This window comes from Lynx rufus, unplaced genomic scaffold (genome assembly GCF_022079265.1).
Source record: "Lynx rufus isolate CCGP_SWC_20201006 ecotype Redwood Valley unplaced genomic scaffold, mLynRuf1.p SCAF_3, whole genome shotgun sequence".
NCBI classification, from domain to species: domain Eukaryota; kingdom Metazoa; phylum Chordata; class Mammalia; order Carnivora; family Felidae; genus Lynx; species Lynx rufus.
The window spans coordinates 113,889,697-113,916,115 of record NW_025814845.1 but is presented as its reverse complement, the minus strand read 5'-3'; the positions used below and the strand labels follow the sequence as shown (position 1 = coordinate 113,916,115).

Sequence of the window (26,419 nt, the reverse complement as noted above, 5' to 3'; positions counted from 1 at the left end):
TGGAGTATAGACACCATTGTTTTTAGTCGTAATTCAGATGTGGATCAACTCAAGTAAGACATCTTTCAGTCTTAAAGATAATACTGCCTTAAAACCTTTGATGTGTCCTGCATGAATAGTATTTATTCAGAATGAAAAAGTCAAGTGAAAAAGTATAAAGTAAGACAAACTAATATATACTTAACACTCAATAGGGGTTATGGAAATGTTAAAAAAGTAAAATTGATCTCTGTCCTTGGCAGTTTGTACTCTATTTAGTGGGGAGCCTGAGAAAACATATACAACCCCAAAATTAGAATACATAGGTTTTTAAGAATGGATTTGTTCTTGATGTGTATATTTATATAAAGGGAAAAAATCCTTACATAATGACTCCTTAATTTGATATTTTTCAACAGAATTAACAGTGATTATTTTATTTAAAAACAAAACAAAGCAAAACATGCCATGGTTATTTCACCAAAGATTGTGATTAGAAGGCCTGGAATTGTTCCAGACACATATGAGAATTAAATAAACAAACAGTGCATATAATTATAATAAAACACCCAATGTTGCAAGGTGCAAGTATCATCACTATTTTAAAAGAAAAAGTATGTTGGGGACACAGAAACAGAATGAAACCTAAAAGCGTAACATTTATGGTATGCTCTTAGGTTAGATTTGAAAATATATACAGGACTTGGATTGAAAGAGAGAAATGGAGTGAGAATTTCAAGCAAAGCAAATTACTAGAAACAGGTCTCAAATATAGGATGCCTATGTGTCTGGAGAGGGCTGTAAGTAGAGTAGTAATTAATGAGACCAAGTGTTTAGGTTTGAGTAAGATAGTTACTAAAGTAAAGCCAAACAATATACTTAATAATGTGCAGCCTCTGTTTAAAATCATGGTTTTTCCCCACTCCTATAGGATAGAGATCGAAGTCTTCTGATGTGGCAAAAGGTTCATCAACACCTCACTTCTACCCAACGTTTCAGATTCATCTTCCACAGTATTGTCATTTGTATCCTACTTGTCAGCCATAGAATCCATTTGAATTTCCTCGAGCTCATCATTTGTAAGGCAATTGTTTCCCACACCAACCAGAAGCCCCTACAGCTACCTGCATCCCACTTTCTCTAAATATTATCACTCCTGGGAATCTTTCCTACACAGCCTCTCCCCATCTCTTTGTCCATGAGATTTCCATATGTCAGTTCCCAAATTTTTTACCTAGTACATATCTCTATTAGCATTTCCTCTTTCCATAATATATTTGTAATCTTTTCCGTATATATCTTTTTCTCTGTCCTTTTGAGTTCTCTGAGGGTGAGATATTTGTTTTTTGCTTTTATTTATTTATTTATTTATTTATTTATTTATTTATATTCAGTGTACCCAGCATAGAGACTGAAGCAAAGTATTTACTCAGTGTTCATAACTGGAAGACTATGGTGGTATAAGACCATCCCCAGCTTAGGTAGAAAGCACATGTGACAACAATTAGCTATGTACAATTACATTTTCTTAAAAAAATAGGCCACTATGTCTTCCAGCGTATGAATGCCATGCCTCAGGTTTATAACTTATGAGAGAAAATAGGGAATGAACCAATGGCACTTACCTATCAATCAGTCAGAAGCAAGGTCTTAGAATAATATCCAATATGTATGTCTTAAGTTGAAAATTGATAAAGGGACATAATCACAGCTCATGATATAACTTGTGTTTGTAATAAATGTCCATAATCTTTAGTAGGGAGAAAATAACCAGGGTACATATGCTGTATTACAGTAATGGCAAAGTTACTCGTGTATCCTGATGGATGTTTGAATTCTCCATGAGACCTGCTGAGACATTGTCCTTTTTTTCCCTCATTCAACATGTGTACTTAGAATATTTCATCACCTGTGTTAACCAGAGTAACTTGACCTCATTCACCTTCGTCTTGGAAGAACCAAGATAATGTTAATAAATAAATAAAATAATGTAGAAGAGTCAAAATTCCATCTTCTGAGAACAGAAAGCAGATCTAAAATTTTCACAAGATTTAATCATCAACATGGATCTATGGCCGTAATACACTCTTGCCTTATAACAATAGTTTCAACAAGTATTGCTTGGCTATTTCATTAATTTTAAAAACTACAAAATAATTGTATAGAATGTTATCCATTAATTTCCTCTTCTCTTTTAAGAAGAAACTGGATATTCCATATTAGGTCTAAAATATTTGCACATGTCCTCCACAAAAGCTTGATCATTTAAGATCAAAGCCGAGAGTAAGTCTGAAACTCTGAAAGGAATGCAATTATTTTTTTCACAGCTGTTTGCTATTTCACCCATGCAAGAACCACAATACTTCAGTAGAAATATTTTTAAAGCAAAGAAAAAGTTTAAATTGTGACTGAGGGCATGTGTTGGTAAGGCTGAACTACTTATGTTAGCTAGTCAAATTAATCCCCGGACTTGGATGATTGGAGGTCTCTACAGATTCTTGGGAGTTTCTGTATCATGATTTTTGTTTCTTTTAATCAAGGTTGCTATGAAAAGTAACTAATCCCTTGAATAAAACTCCAAGCAAACTCTAGTTAAATGACATGATTTTAGGCTAAGACATAGGCTCAGATGGCCAACTACATGATGCAGTGCTTTTGTCTGCTTTGTTTTCTTGATAATGATGAATATTACTCTCTAGTTACATGTAACCAGGAAGTCAAATTTCAGGTATTGTTCTTGAATTTCTCTGTTTGCTTTGTCCTGTTACTGTATCTTCTGTTGCCTTGTCCTGCTTGATCTCATCTTATTTTTTTTAATTAAGTTTATTTATTTATTTTGAGAGAGACAGAAACAGTGCAAATGGGGGAGGGGCAGAGAGAGAGAGAGAGAGAAGGAGAGAATTCCAGCCGGGCTCTACTCTGTCAGCACAGAACCTGACTTGGGGCTCAAACTCACAAAACCGTGAGATCGCGACCTGACCGGAAACCAAGAGTTGGCTGCTCAACCAACTGAGCCACCCAGGTGCCCCTGCATCATCTCAGTTATTGTTTCAGCCTTTTAGTGAAGATTGTGTGGATATTTCTCTCTGCCTTTACCTTGTGCTTTTTACTGAGAAACAGTGAAAATGTTGTCCTTTTTTTCAGAAACCCAAACATTCCAAACAAAAGTGCAAACAAACAAATGCAAACACAAAAACCTCAAATGCTTGCTGCTTCTGGTTTCATCTGGGACTTTGCACTCTCATTTTCTGTATCTCTTCATTGCTGTTTTACCAGCATCAAAAGAAGGCCGAATTGAAAAGTAGTTGAAGTTCCTCACTTTATGAAGACTGCTCTGATTGTCTCTATGTTGACTAATTCAAATTTGGAAAGGAATTTTAGTGGAAATCTGAGATCTTATTAAGGAAAAGAGAGCTTCTAGGAGTCATTCTCTCTGCAAGATTCATCTCTAATATTCAATCACCACTGAATTAAGATATTTACTTTCAGTCTCCCATTTGATCTTGAAATGACTTTTGGGTTAAGTAATTAAAAGTAGAAGTGACAGGTGAGGGGCTGGTGTGGCACTTGGGACATAAATACAGTTAGAGGAAACAATTGAGGTTCTCTTCAAGAAAACTATGGCCAAGCTACAAGAGCAAAAGCATGTTCCACTTTCTATGTGCACTGGGCCCTACCCAAGCACAGTGCAATGTTATTGTCACCAATATAGGTGTGCATGTAGAGACAGGATTAGCCCAGTGGTTTTAAGGGCTCATACAGGTCACCATTAACAATCTCTGATGTTTCTGGGATTTGTAATCATTTTTAGAAAAAAACTGGGATGAAAGCTAGCTTTTTGCAGAAGACTTATTTTTCTTGTACTCAATTTTGTGAAACTTTCCTACTACATATTATTGCACCTAGGTTCTTAAAGCAATCACAGTCTCTTATTCATTCCTTTTTTTTTTTTTAAGTTTACTTATTTATTTTGAGACAGAGAGAGAGAACAAGCAGGGGAAGAGCAGAGAGAGGGAAAGAGATAATACCAAGCAGGCTCTGTGCTATCAGTGTACAGCCCGATGGGGGGTTGAACTCACGAACCATGAGATCATGACCTGAGCCAAAATCAAGAGTTGGACTCTTAACTGACTGAGCCACCCAGGCATCCCTTTTCCACCATTCTTTAATAGCTACAATTTTTTTTTTTTACAGAAGAGAATTTGGAGGCTGCTTATTATTTGATGTGTAAATGAGCAGATGTGTTAGAAAAAAAAATCTTCCTAGACTCATGCTAGAGACCCCACCATTACTACAATTACTGTAATTTCTTAATCTTGGAAAGGCATTGAATTTCAGAGTTAGGCTTCATGGTTTCAAGAAACATCCCTTGCCATATGCTACCTTCATGATTCATACACAGGAGGAGGTATTTTTTCAATCCTCAGGTGTTTATATGATAAATTGAGAACAGATCCTGATTAATCAGACCTTTTCTGTGTCCACATATTCATCATTCCCTTTTAGAAATCCCATTTTTTTAATGCATGCCCAAGATAGGAAATCTGAGATATTTACTCCGAGTCTTACACACATTCACAAAGTACAGGTTGTTCCTAGGCGTAGTTATTTTATTGTTATTACTGTTGCTTAATGCTGTCCTGCACATATTTTTCTGTGAAACATCTGATAAAAGATGAAGTAACAAAATTAGTGCGTGAAGGCAAGTGCATTTGACTGGTAAGATCTTTCTAAAATCATGATAGCTTATTGTAGTACTATAAAATATTCTTCTTGGTAACACTAAGAAAGAAGATATCAATTCATATCTTCCAGGGTTGGAGAAGAAAATCATGCTCTCAGTTGATACTCTAAGGCTGACTTGGCCTCGTAGGTTTGACTTATGAATAATATATATATATATATATATATATATATATATATATTTTGCTATCCACTCGGGAAACCTCCGCTGTAATTTCTACCTTTTGAACTCTACTTCATTTGTGAGAAAATTAGTTCTTGCAATAATTTCCTCTTTTTAGCAGACTTCATGTGATACCACATCATACTTTTTTTTTTTTTTTTTTTTTTTTTTTGCAGGGGGAGCGTCTTTGATAAGCACATGGCCTAAACTGCGTGTAGGACACAGCCTTTCATACTGAAGAGCTACGAGAACACCTTCAAGCAGCTCTAGCAGGATTGTCCACATGTACAAGACTCAAGGTTTATAGTACAATAGTAGATATCAACACCAAACATGAAACAGACATTTTCTTTTTTTTTTTTTTCTTTTTTTTTTTTTAATATTTTTTTTCAACGTTTATTTATTTTTGGGACAGAGAGAGACAGAGCATGAACGGGGGAGGGTCAGAGAGAGAGGGAGACACAGAATCGGAAACAGGCTCCAGGCTCTGAGCCATCAGCCCAGAGCCTGACGCGGGGCTCGAACTCACGGACCGCGAGATCGTGACCTGGCTGAAGTCGGACGCTTAACCGACTGCGCCACCCAGGCGCCCCATGAAACAGACATTTTCTATTATTGTTGAGAAAGAGAGAGAGAGAGAGAGAGGTAGGGGCAGAGAAAGTGGGGGGGACAGAGGGTCTGAAGCAGCTTTTATGCTGACAACAGACAGCCCGATGTGGAGCTTGAACTCACGAACCATGAGATCATAACCTGAGCCAAAGTTGGAGGCTTAACTGACTGAGCCACCTAGGCGCCCTGGAACAGAGATTTTCATATAGACCAAAAAGAAAATGGTTTAAGAACTACAGCCAGCTCAAATATATAAAAGAGGGGTAATTGGATTAGGGAGAAGCTTTCTTTGCAGGGAAGGATTGCCTGCTCTGAGTCTCAGAGTCGTGGGAATGAGCCCCTAATGAGGGACTAGCCAATGGAACTATTCGGTAAATGTTGACCTACTTCTGCATTTGGGAGAGAAGAAGAAACTTGTACCTGATGAAAGTATGAAGACTGGAGCAGACTTTGGCCCAGAGATGGATTCGAGCTGGGAAACTTATAGGGCTGGCTTGGGTAGCAGAGCCAGGGAGTGTGGGTGCATTCTGAGAGGTCTACTGTATTAGGTTGCTCTAGCAAAGGGTAGCTGAGTGTTTTACATGGGCCATATTTGAACTCCAAAGAAGAGAGCTGGTGATTTGAGGTTGCATTGCTTTCTCTTGCCTAGATCCCCTCATGAGTAAGGAGTCCTCAATTGAAAGAGCTTGCATATGCATTGCTGGACACAGAGGAGCTAAAGAAAAGGTCGTGAGTGACCACTAAAGCTAGAGATACAACCTTCCTAGCCTTGAGATGGCCAGCCAAGTGACTCAGCCAAGAAAGAATCCTAACACTATCATATCTCCTCCTTCTCCTGACTTGGAGTTGACTCTCAATGAATGACAATGAAAAGCAATTAAGGAAATAATGAGAAAGGCGAGAATGGAAAGAAGACCATTTCTCTTTTCCTGACAAGATTAGTTTGAAGTGGGTGCTAGGGAAGAGGAAAAATATTATCTCTAAGTCAAGTTCTAAGTTTTAACTTATATCTGGCATTGTCCATTCTAATTTCAAAATTGGAATTGAAATGTGATTTACGATAGGACCAATTATTACCAAGAATGAAGGAAAAGCCATGGGTCTGCCACAACTTTCATTCAGGGACAGGTGAAAACTATCCAACTGAATATATTTTAAGGAGTTGTAGTGAGTGTGTGGTGACACAAAAATAAAATTGTGTTTCAGGACGTCTGGGTGGCTCAGTTGGTTGAACATCTGACTTCGGCTCAGGTCATGATCTCAGGCTTTGTGAATTCAAGCCCCGCATCAGACTTGCTGCTGTCAGCATAGAGCCTGCTTCAGATCTTCTGTCCCCTTCTCTCTGTCTCTCCCTCTCTGCCTCTCCCTCTCTCTCTCTCTCAAAAATAAACATTAAAAAATTGTATTTGTTTTCTTGGCAAGATAATCTGGTTGTACATATTTCTCTTTGCTTTTTTTAAAAAAAATTCTTGGCATTGATGTTAATGGACTATGTGGTTATTGCTAGACAAATGAGGTAAAGATTTTACAGTGCCATCTCAAACTTGCAGCTCCTAAAAAATTACTTGTGGGTCACATTAGGTTGCTTAGAAGTAATTATGGCTATGGTAGCTCTCCCGTTTTCTTTTTGTTTCTTTATATCTTACAAAGCTTTATAGTTTACATATGCTGTCATAATTCTTAACTTATTTAATATCCAAAATAATCCAGTGTTGTGGCAGGACATTGTTTTGCCGATTTAAGGAAAAGGAAAGCAATACCCAAGAGGCAAAATGATTGCTCAAGTTTATGTTGCTAATAAGTGGCAAAACCAACAGTCTAACTCAGTTTTCCGAATACAAATATCACAAATCTGGATTCTATATTCAATGCCAATGCACTCTTCTGTTTTAAAACACCATCATAATCCATAGTAGCTGACAATTTCTGAGCATTTTCTATATGAAAGACACTTTTCTAACTGCTTCTAATTTCTTGTTTTTAATAAGAGCCCTGTTAGGTGGGGATGACTGTTCCCATTATGCAGATGAGAAAAAGGAGGCCTTGATAAATATTTAACCTAGATCATATATACTAGACAGTAAGTAGCATTGAGAGGATTTGAAATCCAGGCAATCTGACTTCAGAGTCTAAAAAATCAACCACTGCACTCTCTGTGTTTTTGAAACGAACATTTCATAGTAAGTATAGGTTATCATAGATACACAGGATTCTATGTGTTAGAGATCTAAAGTGTGCATAATCCTAAGAAATAATTGCTACTACTAAACTACTACTTTTCTTAGATGGAAAGAGCACTAGGCCTGAATTCATTAGATTTAGTTTTCATGTCTGCTTTTGTTTTTGGAGAATTGTGATATTCATGAAGTCACATAATTTCTCAATATCTATTTCCTTATATGTCTATCATAAAGAAACCATGTTAAATTCATTTTGCAACTAGAAAGGAATTATGCTTAGGCTCACACAGTAATAGTGAATTAATTTCTAAAGGAAAAAAAAACATAGATATCATGCTATCTTTGTTGGAACTAATGTAGTAACAAAAATAACCATAGATTGGGTGACTTATAAACAATAGAAATTTACTCCTCATAGCTCTGGAGGCTAGCAAGTTCAAGATGAAGGCACTGGCTGATTCTGTGTTGGGTGAGGACCTGCTACTTGATTCATAGATGATAATCTTTTTGCTGTACCCTCACACAGCAGGGGAGCTCTCTGGCATCTTTTACATAAGGGCACTAATTCCATCCATGAAGGGACCTCCTGAAGGCTCCACCTCCAAATTCTACCACATGGGGGATTAGGTTTCAACCTATGAGTGAGACAAAAATATTAGGTCCATGGCGTATGCCCTCAGTCATGTCAATGTCAGAATTAATAATAAAGCAGATATTTATTTGTCATCTGTTATCAGAGCTGATACTCAGCTGGCAGAAATGGAGCTGGCACATAATTGGTGTCTGTGCTGTTCCATGTGGTAAATATTTTCCATGTACATGTGCCTCTAATAATCTCAAATCAAAGCGTTCCATGCATACAAAAATATTAGTAAATCATCACATGGCACTTGAACAAAGAAACTTGTCGGATAATAAATATTCCAATCAAAATGCCAGAAAGTTTTGGGGCACCTGGGTGGCTCAGTCAATTAGGTGTCTGACTTCAGCTCAGGTCATGATCTCACAGCTCGTGAGTTCGAGCGCCGTGTCAGGCCCTGTGCTGACAGCTCAGAGCCTGGAGTCTATTTGGGATTCTGTGTCTCCCTCTCTCTCTCTCTACCCTCCTCTGCTCATGCTCTGTCCCTCTCTGTCTCAAAAATAAATAAATATTTTAAAAACTGCCAGAAGGTTTTTACCTTTTAAGTGTATATTTACCATTTAACAATGAATCTTTTAACCAATGGGCTAAAATGTTGAATTGGAATAAAATTGTATGCATTGACATTCATTTCAATATGCTAAATTCTATACAGCAGATATATTCATAAATTAAACATTGACAATCTTTATTATCTTTGCACTAAGTTTTGACTTTATATTCTAGCTGATGAATGATTATTTTGAATCATGAAATGACACTACTGCTGCTAGCTATCTTCATACAGCAGGATTTGTACAATTATTTGAATATTTCAGCGCATTTTATGTTATTACTCATAAAATGAGTGGATAATGGGATAGTGATAAGAAGCTTACATCTCATAAACTGAATTTCTTTGAGGCAAAGTTAGAAATGATTATCATGCTTCAGGTGATGAATCTTAAGATTCACTGTATTTACAGTTCTTAAGCTAGTTTGTGTTCCATTGAGAATGAAAATAATAAATTAAGTACATGTATAAGATAATAGAAATATTTCAAGAATATACTGTTTAAAAGGCAAGGTTTATTTAGGAATTTCTAATATTCTGTTTTCTAGATTTTTAAGATACCATGAATTGTAAAATGCATCATCATTTAAAAAGTATCTCATACTATAAGAAAAAAACACAAATGAGCAAAGGGGAAAAGAGAGAGAGAGAGAAAGAGAGACAAATCAAGAAACAGACTCTTAACTACAGAGAAAAACAGATAGGTACCAGAGGGGAAGTGGGTATGGCAATGGATGAAATAGGTGATGGGGATTAAAGGATTAAAGAGTGCACTTGTGATGAGCACTGGGTCATTAAAAACTTAAAAAAAAAAAGTATCTCATAAAGAAGGCACTGTGCTAAATGCAAAGTAAAAAATCCAAGATGTACACTGATCTAAGAAATGCCAAAATGTGAGTCTTGGAATCAGATAAATACATTATTATTTTTAATACTGATTTTTTTGTCCAACTTTTAAATTTTTGATTCTTAAATGCTTATAGAATGTATTATCTATAAAAGTTGTGATAGAAACTAGATCCGTTTTCTCTCCACATAAAAAGCCTTTTATTATTTATTTATTTATCTATTTATTTATTTAGAGAGTGTGAGCTGGACTGTCAGGCCACATTTTTGGCTTTAGCTTGAATGGACGCAAAAATCAAAGGGCAAACATTATTTTCTTACATAGTTTGAAATGCAGACCCTTCTGAGTTAAACCTACGTTCCTGTTAACAATTATTTATATTTTTTAATATTTTTGTCTTTTTTCTTATTTTTTATTGAAGTATAATTGATATACAATTTTTCCTACTATTTCTGGTGCATATAATAGTGATTCAATATTTTTGAGACATTATGAATCGATCCTTATGATGTCTAGCTACCATATGTCACCACACAAAGTTCTTATAATAATATTGATTATATTTCCTATGCTGTTCATTATATTCCCATCAGTTATTTATTTTATACTTGGATGTGTATACCTCTCAATATCCTTCACCTATTTTGTCCACCTCTCAACCTCTCTTTCTTTTGGTAACCAACTGTTTGTTTCTTGTATCTATGGTGTCTGTTCTGTTTTGTTTTGTTCGTTCATTTGTTTTGTTTTGTTTTTAATTTCTACGTATAAGCAAATTCATATGGTATTTGTCTTTCTCTGTCTATTTCACTTAGCATAATGCATTCTAGGTCCATCCATGTTGCCACAAGTGTCAAGATTTCATTCTCTTTTTATGACCAAGTGATACTTCATTGTATGTATATACCACATCTTTATCTATTTATCTATCAATGAACACTGAGTTTGATCTCATATCTTGGCTATTGTATATAATGCAGCAAAGAACATAGAGGTGCATACATCTCTTTGAATACGTGTTTTTGTTTTCTTTGGATAAATACCCAGAATTCGAATTGCTGGAACAAATGGTAGATCTATTTTTAACTATTTGAGGACCCTCTATGCTGTTTTTCACGGTGGCTGCAGCAGTTTATATCCTCTGCAGCAGTGTAGGAAGTTTCCCTTTCCTGTACACACTCATCAACACTTGTTATTTTTTGTGTTTTTGTGAATAGCCAATCTGACAGGTGTGAGGTGGTATCTCATTGTGGGTTTGATTTCCATTTCCCTGATCATGAGTGATGTTGAGCATCTTCTCATATGCCTGTTGGCCATTCGTATGCCTTTTTTGGAAAAATTTCTACTCAAGTTCTCTTATCACTTTTTAATCAGGTTGCTTGTTGGTTTGCTTTATAATATTAGGTTTGCCTAAGTTCTTTGTACATTTTGGATATTAATCTCTTATCAATGTATGATTTATAAATATCTTCTCCAATTCAGTAGGTTGCTTCTTTGTTTTGTTGATGACGTCCTTCACTATTATGTAGCATATATCAAATTTATATATGTTGTGTTCCTACAACAAAAATCAAAAGTAGTAGATAATTTATGGGGCAAATGCACATTTTTTTCATTTGTTATTTTATTTTCATTTATACTAATAATTTTTCCTTTGCTTCTTGACTTTCATATTTTATTGCTTGCTCATCAAAATTAGTACACTGTCTGCTAATGACTAGGAATTCAAGCAGTGTTATTCTCAATAAAGCTTAGTTTGTAATGCAAAAGTTATAAATATTTTGGACCAGGCTATCAAAAAGGAGTTAGAAATTAATCATAGTTATTTTCTTTGTTTATACTTGGCGATGGAACTTACTTGGACATGATGCATAACTATTTTTTTCTCTTTGTGAATTATTTAATAGTCTTCCCTAATTTTAACACTAATGATAATTTTTAAAGATGTGAATATGATGGAGGAGTGATTTATGATATTCAGCTTTTGATTGGATAGATAGATCATTATACAGAGAATAGGGAAATTTGTTTCTCTTTGAAGAATAAAATGCAGGTAATAGAGGAGAGGGAAAATTGTGGGAAATATGATGATGTTAAATTTTAGCCATCTGGAGGATTCTTTGGTCTATTGGACTTTTATGTAGGGCTACCCAACACACAGTTGGGCCTGGCATGGGATGGTGAGGTTTAGAAAAGATATGTAGCTTTGAGAGCCATCGGTGTTCATGTAAGGAAGGGTATCAGTGATGATTGATCAAATATTGAGTTGCCTATACATACAGAAGGAGAAATATAAAAGACTAACTAGACTAATGAGAAACTCCAATTACTTTCTTCCTTCCCATACCTAATTCAGTTGCTTCAGGTTTGATCCTCATTATCTCCTGAATTAACTATATACTTTCTCTTTTGTCTTTCTGCATCATTTTCCACATTGCCTCTATATTCACATCTTTAAAGCAAATAACCTATAACAAACCCAAACAAATCTTTATTGTGTCCTATTGTGCACAGAAGAAAGCCTGATCATCCCGTGCTTGGTATTTGAGATCTTCCACTGTTTGGCCAAAACCTGGATTGGCTGTGATTCCAGATAAAATTTTGGTAGAACCCCAGATAAAATGAATTTCTCCCTTATCCTTCAATAATAACCTGGTTGTTTTCCTGTAGCTCTTTTTCAATCTGAATTTCATGACTTACACATGACTGATCATTAGGGAATAAATCAAGGGCATAAATTGACTCAAAGTCACTGACTAATAAAGACTTTGCATGTAATAGATTCTCAACAATTTGTTTGCTGGTTAGATTTAGGAAAAATTGTAAAACTTTGGATGTATACTGCGTGATGACACTCATTCAATTAAAATTCCAATTCAATCAGGTAGTATGAATGTTCAGAAATATCTTACTTTCAATATTTGTCCCATATTTTTACTACACTTGATCTTAGCCAAAAGGCCGAGAAGTGATTGTCCCATATTTTTAGATCTCCACTGTTGTTTAGTGTTCTATATTAATGCAGTGGTAGGTCTTTATTTTTACACTTTATGTGCTTTGTTAGCCCCCTGTATAAATCTGAAATGTTGAAAAACATGGAGCATATATTTCCTTTGCTTATGATTATATATCTGTCACTGAAAGCAATTTGACATTATTTTTATGTAATAGACTATTGCTCTTGAGTTGCTTAGAAGGCATTAATTATGATTAGGTCAAACATGAAAAGTAAAACCTTCCCTAAACTCTGAGTCTACAAGTAGCCTTATGAGCAATGCCTTTTGTAAATTTAGGTGTGTAGTTTCAAAAGCAAATAATAATAATTATAATAAACAAATAATTATAGACAAATAATAAACAAATAATTAGACTGGATGGATACTTGAAAAAAAAGTTTCTTACAGTTTACTTCTATTTTAACTTTAGATATTGACTTTTAAAAAATGATAGGGTTTGGCACACCGGAATGGCTCAGTTGGTTAATTGTCTGACTCTTAATTTCAGCTCAAGTCATGATATCTCATGGTTCATGAGATCGAGCCCCACATTGGCTCTGTGTTGACAGTGCAGAGCCTGCTTGGATTCTCTCTCTCCCTCTCTCTCTGCCCCTCCCCTGCTCACACTCACTCACTTCCACTCTCTCTCTCAAAATAAAAATAATAAAAATAATAAATAAATAAATAAATAAATAGATAAATAAATAAGTAGGGTTTTTCTGACCCTTGTTGTTTCCCCCAAAATGAATTTTGACACCACATATTTGCTCAAGGAAAACACATTCTCATCTTAAATTTTTATTTCAAGAAAAATAAGTCAAGGAATGGGGTGAACAATATACATTATTATGTTTTTTGCTAATCAGCAGTGGGGAACAATAAATTATTCTTTGTTTATGTCTGATCTCAGTTGTTCTACACCTGACAGTATCTGAAAAAAAAAAACAAGTATATGCTAATGATTCTAATCATAAAAATATAGCGAAAGATAAAGTGAAAATGAGGGGAGGAAATAATGTGGAAGATGCTTCTGATAGTTTATAAAGATTAAAGTATTTATTTCTGCCATATGTATGTATTTACTTACTGAAGAATAAAACATGTATCACTTGAATAAATAATATGCCCAGCGAAAATAAAATATAGTGTTTGTCATTTCACTTCTCTCCCTATTCTTAAAAATCTAGGGTTTTAGGGGCACCTGTATGGCTCAGTCAGTTGAGCAGCCAACTTCGGCTCAGGTCATCATCTCACAGTTTGTGAGTTCGAGCCCCACGTGGGACTCTGTGCTGACAGTTCAGAGCTTGGAGCCTGCTTTGGATTCTGTGTCTCCCTCTCTCTCTGCCCATCCCCCACTCACACTCTGTCTCTAACTCTCAAAAATAAATTTCAAAAAAATCTAGGGTTTTATAAATTTATTATATAGTTGCATTTCCAGATTTTTATAAAATGTGCAAGATCTGTTTTATGTAGAAGCTTTATGAAGTGTAATTAAGAATTCTCTGCATAAAACTCTGGGTTATTCATCACAAACCAGATTTTATTTTGATTACATAATGTCAGAATCCTTCCATCTTGAGGGAAATTAGAGCTTTTCTTAACACGTCTATTAATGTATGCTTGCATTGAGCAAGCACCCCCCTATCCCTACCTTCAATAAGCAACATGGGAATGTGAATCAGAATAATTATTCCATGTTTTATTCTGAAATTCTACCCATGAATCAGTTAATTTATATGGAGATCTGCTAAGCTTATGGTGCCATTTGTATTTCTTAATCCTTCTTTTATTAGCTATACTTATGAGAAAATTATACCATTATTTTCCTACAAGCCTCAAGCCTCAACTAATTTGCGTAGTCAAAAATATTTTCAAGTGGCCTTTCCTTCCAACCTAAGAATTATTCATACTGTGTGTCTCAGTTTGACTGAATATGTCTCATTATTCATACATGTGCACTTTACTCTGCTGGTAAGAATAAGCACTCAGGAAGCATAGTATTAACAGTACTTGAGGCTTGTACTAGTCAGTTGTTCTTGGCCTTTATTTATCTGTCATTGCTATGGCCTTTCTCCGTTTGTGTGTTTGTGGTTTTGTTTCTTTTTTGTTTGTTTTGCTTTGTTTGTGCTAGTCATTCATTAACATTATTTTTATAAAGACAGTGTTGATTTATGAGTAAGGGGAGACAGACACTTTCTCTTCTAAACTCTGGGATTCTGGCAACTGATCTGACAGTTGCAGAAGTTTTCCAGCATTATATGGTAACAATAGAGAGGGTATTTGGAAAACAAAATTATGCCCATCAATTATTAATCTACATGCTTTCTTTCCCCCTACACAATGAGTCTCTAACATTAAAATTTCATTTCCTTCAATATTTGTGAAAGGTAAAATTTACAGAGTTTTGTTATTTCAACTCTTCTCCTTGAATTCTAATTTTATAAAACCCCAAGCTTCAAATAACACTTAAAACAGCATTTTATTATTTCATTGAAGTTGTTAAGTCATAGCTTTGAAGATATTCAAATTCTGAGTCTCAGTAAAGCTGCAGACGCATACACTTTTAAGGAGGTCTGAATGTGAAAAGTGGATATTCATGACAGGATTGTCAAATGGAATCTGTAGATCTCCAGGGGAAAATTCCAGGCAAAGGCATGCCCATTCAGCTCAAGAAGATGTTGCCTGTGATGAGGAAGAACACAAGGAAGAAGAGAATAATAGAAATTGAAGGCAAAATGGTTAACTGGGATCCAATTTTTGAAAGCTTTTTAGAGTATTGCAGGATCATTTGGCTTTAATAAATCATACAGGAAGATGTTAACAAGTTTTTAGGATGCACTAAATTATGTACTACCAGCATCCTTATAGGTTGTGAACGCTGTGATGTTGGTCGACTCTAGACCAAGCAAAATATTGCTTTAAGATATGGCAATAGTCCAGGTGAGATGATGGTGGCTTTTAGTGTAGAGGTGATGAGAAGCGGTTGGGTTCTTGTTAGTTTTGAAAGATTTGCTGATAGATTTTCTGTGAAATATGAAAAAAAAGAAGTATCAAGGATGAATTTAAGAATGTTGCCCTGATGAACCAGAAAAATGAAATTGCCATTTGTGTAACAAGAAAGGCAGTAAGAGCAGATTGCATCTGGTAAAGGTGAGAAGTTCAGTTTGGAACGTGTTAAATTTAATTGGCCTGTTACTTAACTATGAAAGTATGTAGGTATAAATGTTGGCATATATGTATATATATATATATATATATATATATATATTCAGGAAAAAAGTCTGTGGTAGAGTTATAAATTTTGAAGTTATCTGCATAGATATGCCATTTAACTGGAGCTGGACGATATCACTCAAGAAGACTATATATATACATACATATATATAGTGTATATATATACACTATATATATGTATGTATATATATAGTGTATATATATAGTGTGTATATATATATATATAAAGTGTATATACTATATATATAGTTTATATACATATATAAAGTGTGTGTGTGTGTATATATATATATATATATATACTATATATATAGTGAGAGAGAGTATCTGCGTGTAAGAATTGAGTCCTTGAACATTCCAATATTAACTGGTAGGAAAGACTAGAGACCGAAAGGAGTGGCTGGTGATGTTGGAGGAAACTGAGGACAGTAGTGTGATTGGAAGTGATCAAAAACAGTTAAGTCAAGGAAGGGTTTAAAGAAGAATGGAGTAATCTCTGGGATGAAACAATGTATACACATTAAATAGGTTGGTGACAGAAAATAAATTACTATTAGACTTAGCAATATTGACTGATGACTTGTAAAGAAGTCACACACACACACACACACACACAAGAATTTGGTGAACATATGGCTAATAGAAGCTATTAGAATGGTCTCAAAAGGAAACAAGAGAAGAGCAAGTCACATGGAGACAGTATAAGTGACACTTCATAGGAAGTTGACATAAAGGGAAAGGAGAAAGTGATGTCAAGGGATTTTTTTTTAATCTAGAAGAGAAATAATAAATAATAATGACATGTCTGAATGTTCATGAGAATTACTCATAGAGAGGTAAAAAAGAAGCATGAATCACTGTTCTTATATAACAAGATAAGGTGGAATCCAGAGGACACAAGAGTATTAGGAGCACAGAGTTCATCCATATCCACAGGACGGTGATCAGAATTTTGTGGACCCCACTTCTGGCACATGGGTATATAAAGTGATGCAATTTAGTGGCGATTTTTTTCATCTGCTTTCATTTTATTAGCACATGAAAAAGTGTGTTCCTATATATATTAGGAATATATAATGTGTACAATGTGTATAATAAGTTGAGCTCTTGCTTATGTTATTATATAGGCAATAAATATCTGGAAAGAGTTTAACCTCATTTAAAAATAAATATATTCAGTAAAGAAGGAGCTCTTCCATCAGCGTTGCTGACAGAAAGAACTGGTACAGGGGTGGACTCACAGTGAAGTTAATAAAGTTTGAACTTTAGGAATCTTTTCTTGTCATGGGCCCTACTGTGGGAGTGGCCCTATTAATTTTGTATTTGCAGTTTTATTTATTTTCCTTAAAGAAAAGTTTACTTACAAGATTTGAACATCCTTTTGCCCATTTATCATCCTTTAACTGACTTGGGAAAACAATCCTCTAAGCCTTTTCTGTCTTACAAATCTCAAGAAAAATCTCTTGTTGACTGATTCCAACCTGGAATCTGGAACTATACAGAGAAAGAGATTCTGGGAAATGTAGTTCTTTTGCCTTTGAAGAGGCTACGGATGATGCTGATTTGACAGGAGACTATCCAAGCATATCACGCTAAGGAAGAAAATGCAATTAATTGATTAGGAGATTAAGGAGACTTTAAGCCATTCAAGGGACTAGAGCTTAAACTAGGAGAGCATTTGTATATTAACACATCTGAAAGTGGATAACCGTGAAATAATCGAATCGTGGTTGATGCTAAAAGGACACAGAAGGATAACAGTTAGTTTGCAATAAAAAGGCAAAGGAAAAAAAGAACAAAGGATTTTCAGGATGTCTCCAGAAATGTTCAGGGAAGAGGGTACTCTGATTGTAAGGCTTGTTTGGCATTCACTAATAACGTATTCAACGCATTTATTAATAATTCATATTAGATACTATCATGTAAAACAAGACATGAGTCGGGGCGCATGGGTGGCTCTGTTGGTTAAGCGTTGACTTCAGCTCAAGTCATGATCTCACAGTTTGTGAGTTAGAGCCCCACATCAGGCTCTGTGCTGACAGCTCAGAGCCTGGAGCCTGCTTTGGATTCTGTGTCTCCCTCTCTCTCTGCCCCTCCCCTACTCATTCTCTCTCTCTCACTCTCTCTAAAATGAATAAACGTTTAAAAAAAATTAAAACAAGACTGGAGTGGACCCTCTCTTTAAAGGGCATATAGTCTAGACCATCACTGTACAGTTGAAATAGAATTCCAGCCCTAAATGTGAGCCGCATATGTAATTTCAAAATTTCTAGCAGCCATAACAATAAAGTAAAAAGAAGCATAAAATTAATTGTAATAATTTTCCTTGACCTGATACATCTAAAATATGTATTATCATTTCAATGTTTAATCAATATAAAATTATTAATGATATACATTTTACATTCTATTTCTTTTCTGGTACTGTCTTCAACTTCTGCTGTGTATTTTACACTTACAGAATACCCCAGTGTGGACTTGCCACATTGGAAGTGCTCAGTGTGGTTAATGGCTACAGCATTGACCTGCACTAGTCTTCTAGCCAATTGGAAGTTTATCCTGAACAATACTTCAGGAGTCCGTTATGAAAATGTCCTGTACTTGCAATCTGGACCACACAACAGTCTGTGGTGATCCCTCAATATAATGCTACCTGTTAGGCTGGCTTGAGCTTCCTTTATGACATAAGAAATTCAGAATTTCTTAATTCTGAAAATTATGACAGTGTGTCCTTTAATTCTCTAATGTATTGTGATAATTGGGGACAGGGTGCTTTTAAAATCAGTGAACACTGGTGTGTCTTATGTTCTAACATCATCAACTAAATATGCCACAATTGGAAATAAAGTGATAACTTGATTGGTAAATAAGCTAACTTACAATATCCAATACAATTTATAATTTACAATATTTACAATATTTACAATATCACCTTAAGCCGCCATTGCCTTTGCAAATGTACAATAGTTTTTAATCTTAATATATACTGGCATACCAAACTAAAAATATAAGCCTCCTTCCTTTCCGTTAAGGCAAATATGAGTTGGGTGGGAAATTAACTATGACTCAGCCCTTCCCTATGAGAAGCTGGATTGGGGGTTCAGAAAACGCTGCATTTCTGCACCTAAAGTTATTAAGGGTAGGGCAAAAGCAATTATTGAGAAGTTTAAAAAGCAAATTTAAAAAACCTTGACTAATTCAGCAATTTGTTGATTTCATATAAAAGTTCCACCTTCTGAAAAAAAAGTAAATAAATAAAAATAATGTGAAATTGGTTCTGATGAAACAATTATTGAGATTTTGGAATGGCTAAATCTATCTTACATATTTATAAAATCAATTGCTAAAAATTCCTTTAAAATCTCAAAATATACAAAGTGTCTGGGCATTATTTCATTTAATTGTCTAATTTATTGTGATAATTGAGGACAGGGTGCTTTTCAAAATCTGTGGAACACTGGTGTGTATTGTGTTCTACCATCATCAACTAAACATGCCACAACTGGAAATAAAGTGAAAGCTAGTTTTGAAAAAACTATCTGTCATCTCAGGCACAAAAGAAAATGGGGTGAATACATAGAAAAAGAATCTAAACTTAAATGTAATTCAATTTTATTTTATCTATAGTTGTCTATCTATCATCTACCCATTTACTGATCTCTTCCCCACCCTCTCCTGGTCTTTTGTTAGAAATTTAAAACTCCGGATATTTCAACTAGCATGATTTAGGCATGTGTGTGCGTGAAGTGGTTGATGTAGCTAATTGGTCTTCTCAAATCATTTATTTTCTGTAGTAAACTGAAGAAATTATATTTAAATTTCTTTGTGGGTGCATATTTATAAAGATTGCAAGGTTACAGCTAACTGCCACTTGCATTTGCTTAGTAATGCTCACGATTTAGGATAGAAACTCCATCTGTTTTAGTATGTCAAGGGCATAGACAAATGCAAGTGTTTATAAATTAAAAGAAGAAATGAGAGCCAGAAGTCTGGGAAATTGTAGAAAGATTAATAATATCATTGGAAATCCAATTTGCCTGAACAGAAAATCATATTTTCTGGGAGAAATATTAATACCAGAGATGTCTAAGTGGGTTATTTAAAGATTAGATTTCAAAGGATGGGGGAGTAAGAACATAAACAAGGTCAAACAAATAAGGACTAATATTGTAGAAACTTGAGATCTTACTGAGGATTGATTGCCACCTATTTAAATACCTTTTGATGGTGGTAAGATACAAAAATTTGAAAGCATTTGTGGAGATCATTAAGTATATTTTGTTCAAATTAGGCCAGAGATGTTTAAGATACCATATGGTGTCAGATAATGGGCAAGTATTAGAATAGAATGGTATGTGAACTTCACATACAGTTTCTCAAATCCTGGCTCTACAAGAACGACAGTGGAGGAGTTCATTGCTACAGAAAAGACAAATGAATAAAACCATCTACCATTTCGTGGGATTTCATTCTTCTTAAAATGTTAGCATATTTTCAGGAAAATTTATGCAGATATTAGATGAAATCTGTCTCAATGTTCCCATATATTGTAAATATATAAATATGGCATCAACATTCATGTTAAGACAACTCTGCAGCAAATTTTAAACACTGGGCAGATTATGTTTTTCTTTTTATAACTTCTAAGTTGTTAAAGAAACTCCATCTCTCCTCAAATATATATTTTCAGGAACTGTGTTCATGATCAGCTTATTTTAAATGTAAGGTGGAACTTCATTTTGTAAGTATTAGTGTGATCTTTCATTTTTCTGATCCGTGTCATCTAAGTATACCAAAACAATTCATGAGACCTTGTTGAAAAGTTATCCAGAAGTTCCTCTGCTTTCAAATCTGCTCAAAAATAGAATGGTAAAGATACTATTCCATAGATAAACAGCATGGGGGGCTGGTTTTTCTACCATATCTTAGTACATATGGCATTCTTTTCCAGGAAAGTTTTTGATTATTATACCCACGCAACTTCTACCTATATTTTAAGGCCAATATCAAAACCTTTGCTAATTGCATCAGATTTAATTAGAATGAGCTTCCACTTAGTAGCTCTTATTTCTTATCCTTATTCACTCTTTTTGTGGTGGTGGTGGTGGTGTTTTTTGAAAATTCTATTCTATTTGTAGTTTAGTATATTTGGATTTTTTTGTCTCTTTACCTAGATTTTAAACTCCTTGTATCTAAGAACTACGTTTTCACATTGTATTTTTCTTACAGTTTCCAATAGCTAGAGTCAATTGATTAGCTATCAGGTTTTTATTTTTTATTTTTTTATTAAAAATTTTTTTAACATTTTTATTTATTTTTGAGAGACACAGAGAGACAGAGCACAAGTGGGGGAGGGGAAGAGAGAGAGGGAGACACAGAATCCGAAGCAGGCTCCAGGCTCTGAGCTGTCAGCACAGAGCCCGATGCGGGGCTCGAACTCACAAACTGTGAGATCATGACCTGAGCTGAAGTCGGACGCTCAACCGACTGAGCCACCCAGGCGCCCCAAGGTTTTTAATTAATATTTGTTAAAAAATTAAGGCTTTGTATCAACAGGTATGTGTGAGGGGATAATGAACTGTATGTGATTAGTTTTGCTAGTATGGAGAAAATGAAATAAGATACTGCAATTACAAAATAACATTTTTAGTATAGTTGATGCATAATGTTACATTTGTTTCAGATGTACAACAAAATGATTAATCTACACTGCATTAATCTGTCACCAAACAAGGCTATTCCAATGCAACTGACTATATTCCTTATGCTGTACTTTTTATTCCTATGATTTATTCGTTCCATAACTGGAAGCCTGTATTTCCCACTCCATTTCACCCATTTGGCCCACCTACCTCCCCACTCCCTTTGACAACCATCAGTTTGTTCTCTGTATTTACAAGTCCTACTCTGCTCTTTGTTTATTCATTTGTTTTTTAGATTCCATATACAAGTGAAATCATACGGTATTTGTCTCTCTCTGTCTGACTTATTTCACCTAGTATAATCCTATAGGTCCATCCATATTGTTGCAAATGGCAAGATCTCATCACTTTTCATAGCTGAATAATAGTCGTGTGTGTGTGTGTGTGTGTGTGTGTGTGTGTGTGCGTGTGTATGTGTGTGTGTGTGTGTGTATCATCTCTTCTATATCCATTTATCTATTGGTGGATATTTGGGTTCCTTCCATAACTTGGCTATTCTAAATAATACTGCAATAAACATGGGGGGGTGCATATATCTGTTTGAATCAATGTTTGTTTTCTTTGGGTAAATACCCAGTAGTGGAATTATTGAATCATATGGCGGTTCTATTTTAGGTTTTTGAGGAATCTCCATACTGTTTTCCACAATGGTTGCACCAATTTACATTCCTACCAGCAGAGCACAATGGTTCTTTTTTCTCCACATCCATGCCACCCCTCGCTATTTCTTGCCATTTTTAGTATAGCCATTCTTACAAGTATAAGGTGATAATCCATTGTGGTTTTGATTTGCAAAATAAAAAAATAAAAAAATAAAAGCACATTTTTATGAGGATTTAATAAATGTAGTAAATAAGCAAATGTAGTAATTAAGGAGAGTTACCAGTAAAATGATTTCCAGAGTGTTTTTGGGTTTGGAACCTGGAAGAATAGTGATATTGCTAACTTAAATGATTTGTGGATGAAAATTATTTTATTATTTTTGTCTGTTGAGTTTTTGGTGCATCAAAAGGATCAGAATTGATTTTAAGGTTAGTAATCACCAGCAAGAAGGACATGTTAAAGTTTATATTAAGTCACAGCAACATGTGGAGAGAAATGAGAGATAAAAGCTACTGGAAAGGATTATGAAGCTCGCCTATGGTATGAGGCCAGGTTCCAATCTCCTCATTTGAGATCTCATTCTTTTTATTAAAATAGTTGTAAAGTCATCTACTGAGAATCCACAATACCATCATGAGAATAGGAAGAAAAGAGAGATTATGACAATCATTTATATTACAAATATGAAGCTTAATTATAAATACTAGATACAAAACACTACCATCATCAACACAGTATTATTAAAATTAACATTTATTGCCTGTCATTCTGCTAAGATTTATTTTATTTCATTCTCACAGTGTAATCAAGTAGGTATTGTTGTTTTCCCCATTTTATAGATGACACGACTAGGAAACAGACTACTGGAGAAGTTGCCAAATGTCTCACAAAAAGCAAGGGATAAATTTTTTATTTGAATTTCAGTTAAACTCATGCCTTCACTTTTAATATCCATAAAATATTGATATAACACAGTTTACAAATATTATCAGTTTTTTCCCACATTTTAACTGTTTTTTTACTCTGTACCTTAAATTGTGAATGTTGATTATTATTTCCTGCAACCAAAAAAGATAAGTTAAATAAATATAGATGTTCCACCTCTCCCTCCCTCCCACCCTCTCACTCTCCCTCTTTCTCTCTCTCTCTCTCTCTCTCTTTTTCTACCCCGTCCCTCTCCCTCACTCCAAATCTTTCGAATGGCATAAAAGGAAAGAAAATTAGGTAAAAGTGTTTAAAAGCACAGTGCAAATGTCTCTTTGGGAATACCTAAACAACATTATAGGTATACTTTGGTTATTTACCTTAGACATTCCATTGAACACAAGAAAATTTTATGTATATTATATGTGTTTCTGTGACATGTCTTCTTGACTAAGAAGTAAAAATGTAAGAAATAAATGAATGCTACTTTAATATTTATATCTAGGCAGAGAGAAGTCTATATTTAACAGCACAGTGTAATTTAACCATTCTATCAGAGATGCTAGTGATGTAGAAACTTCTGAAGTTTTATTTTTACTGTTATTTTTGTTTGTTTGTTTTGCTCTGGTCTAAGCACATGAACTTGGAAAAATGTTTCCTTTAGACGATACAACGGGTTGATCCATTTCTTCTTCTTGTAACTTGTGTTAGGGTTTATGTACTTGAAAGATTGTAGTTTTTAAGGGTTAAGAGTGCAGGTTTTGAAGACAAATTGAATGGGTTGGAATTTCATCAGCATCATTTACTTAGAAAACCTTAAGAAAATGTCTTAGCATCTACTACCTTAGTTTCCTCACTCTTAGTTTTTAATGTTTTATTCTATTTTTTAATTTATTTATCTTAGAGAGAGAGAGAGAGAGAGAGAGAGAGAGATTGAGGCAGAGAGAGAGGGAGACAGAGAATCCCAAGCAGGCTTCTCGCCGTAAGCACAGAGCCCAACTTGGGGCTCAAACTCATGAACTGTGAGATCATGACCTGAGCAGAAACCAAGAGTCAGACACTTAACCAACTGAGCTACCCAGGCACCCCATTTTCCTTATTTTCAAAATGTAGCTATTAATGATACTACTTACTCTACACATTGCTATAAGGATTAAGTGAGCTAATATAGGTGTTATACGAGTGTCTGGCAGATACTAAGCTTTAAATAATCAAAGGAATATTTGGTCATAAATAATGGATGTGATCAAAATAGAAAATAATGCTATACTAAAGGTCCTGAATAGTACGTCCCAATAAAGCAGCCCTTTATCCCAGCTTTGGTAAATCTCCTATGGACTGAGATTCTTTCTTATTACTACATCAAAATGTTCTGTTTGCTTTCTGCTGGCATATATGCCCAAGTGATAGATATGCTGTGCTTTGCAAGCCACACAAAGTGGTATAACCTTTCTCATGAACCAGATTCCTAGGGAGGAGGGGCCGGCCAACTTGACATATGTTAATGAGACACAGCAAAATAAAATTTAGGCCTTGAAGAGGAGTCTCTATTTTTCTCAGGATTTCAGTCACAGTGGCAGATGCTAATTTATACACAAGTCTCACATTCTGATGCCATGAGATTTTATTTCAGGCAGATAGGAGGGTGTTGAAAGGGTAGGTCATCTTTCAGTATGGGAATCAGCACCCATGTTGCATTCTGTGATATTTATGCAAGAATATGGTATTTGTTTGTCTTTCCCATCCTAAAGCACCTAATAGGATAAACAAATAGTATTTGTTGATTTGAATTCATCTTTGTATACTGTATCTAATCTTAAAAAGAATAACAAAATGCTATTATACTTTTAGAAACACTTAAGGTAGCGGAAACAATTCCAGACTAGGGACACCTGAGATAATGACACGAAGAAGGCAAGATCTTTCTTGTATAGATTAACAAAATAATAGGTAATTTTTTTTCTTCTGGAATCTTTTTGGCTTTTCTTACATTCTTGTTATTTCTCTTCCAGTATATGAGGGTGAGGCCAAACCATGAGTGAAGAACTTGTCTGAGTTCATTGGAGAGCCATAGTTCTGTTGACACACTGTTGTGCTTGTTTTAGAAAAGTTGATGGTATGCAAGGATGGCAGTGAGTGAAAAAGTGATGTGCAGAGACCTCTAGAGACTGGAACGCTTAACTACACTTAATACTCTGCAGACATGGTTCAATGCTATACAGTAATTGAATTACTTGGGGAGCTATAACACAGCTATAAAGAGAACAAGGTACTCTTCTATTCCTAGTGATGTGGTTAAAATCATTGTTCTCCAAAGCCTTATGCTTTTGGCTATTTTCCCCTTAATGAGTTAATTAAGGTAAAATATGCTTTGCATTTGCTCTACTGTAAAAACAATGATTAAACAACAGATGTTCATACCCCCCAAAATATAAATTATCAATGTGTGCAGAATATTTATTTTTAGAAAAACATAGTCAGCATTTACCTGCTGCCATGACATGAGGGTATTTTATTTACCTTACCGTTTATTTGTTTTGAAAAAAAAAAAACTGGTGTGACTCACATTTATTTTCCTTTCCTGATGTATTGGACTGTCCCTTTTCATACCTTTGACTTTGGCTGGAAAATTTCTTTAAATGCCTATTACTAGTCCTATAAAATTTATTAAAATGAACATTCCAGGTTACAATATTATAAACATACTTTATAATCAGTTGTGTCCTCCTGTTAACTGTTTTTCCTCTGTAGAGTAAGTTGTGAATGGTGGCTATTTCTTATTACAAAGAAATAGATCAATTAAACAAGTATAGCTTCTCCATAGTTCATTCTCATTCTGTCTCTCTCTTCCTCCCTCCCTCAATCTCTCCCCTCTCCCAGCAGATTTCTGTGTACTAGTGTATTAGTTATAGTCCAAAAAATCAGAATCAGTAGGAAATGTATGTGTGTGTCTAAATGCATCACACACACACACACACACACACACACACACGTGTGTGTGTGTTTGTGCTCATGTGTGAGAGAATAAGTGAGAGACTGATCGATTGACTAATTAATTTTAAGGGATTGGCTTACTTTATTATGGGGCTAGCATGTCCAAAGTTTGTTGGACAGACTGACAGACTGAAGACCCAGGAAACAGTTGATGCTTTAATCTCTAATCCAAAAGCAGTCTGGAGACAGAATTGCTTTTTCTCTTAAATCTTTAAGTCTTTTTTTCTCTAAAGGCATTCAACTGATTAGATAAGA

General features: G+C 34.9%; 1 pseudogene; it reads right to left on the bottom strand.

The window, feature by feature from the left end:
* Positions 1-12,573: 12,573 nt before the first annotated feature.
* Positions 12,574-12,684, bottom strand: LOC124521491 (uncharacterized; annotated as a pseudogene).
* Positions 12,685-26,419: the final 13,735 nt, after the last annotated feature.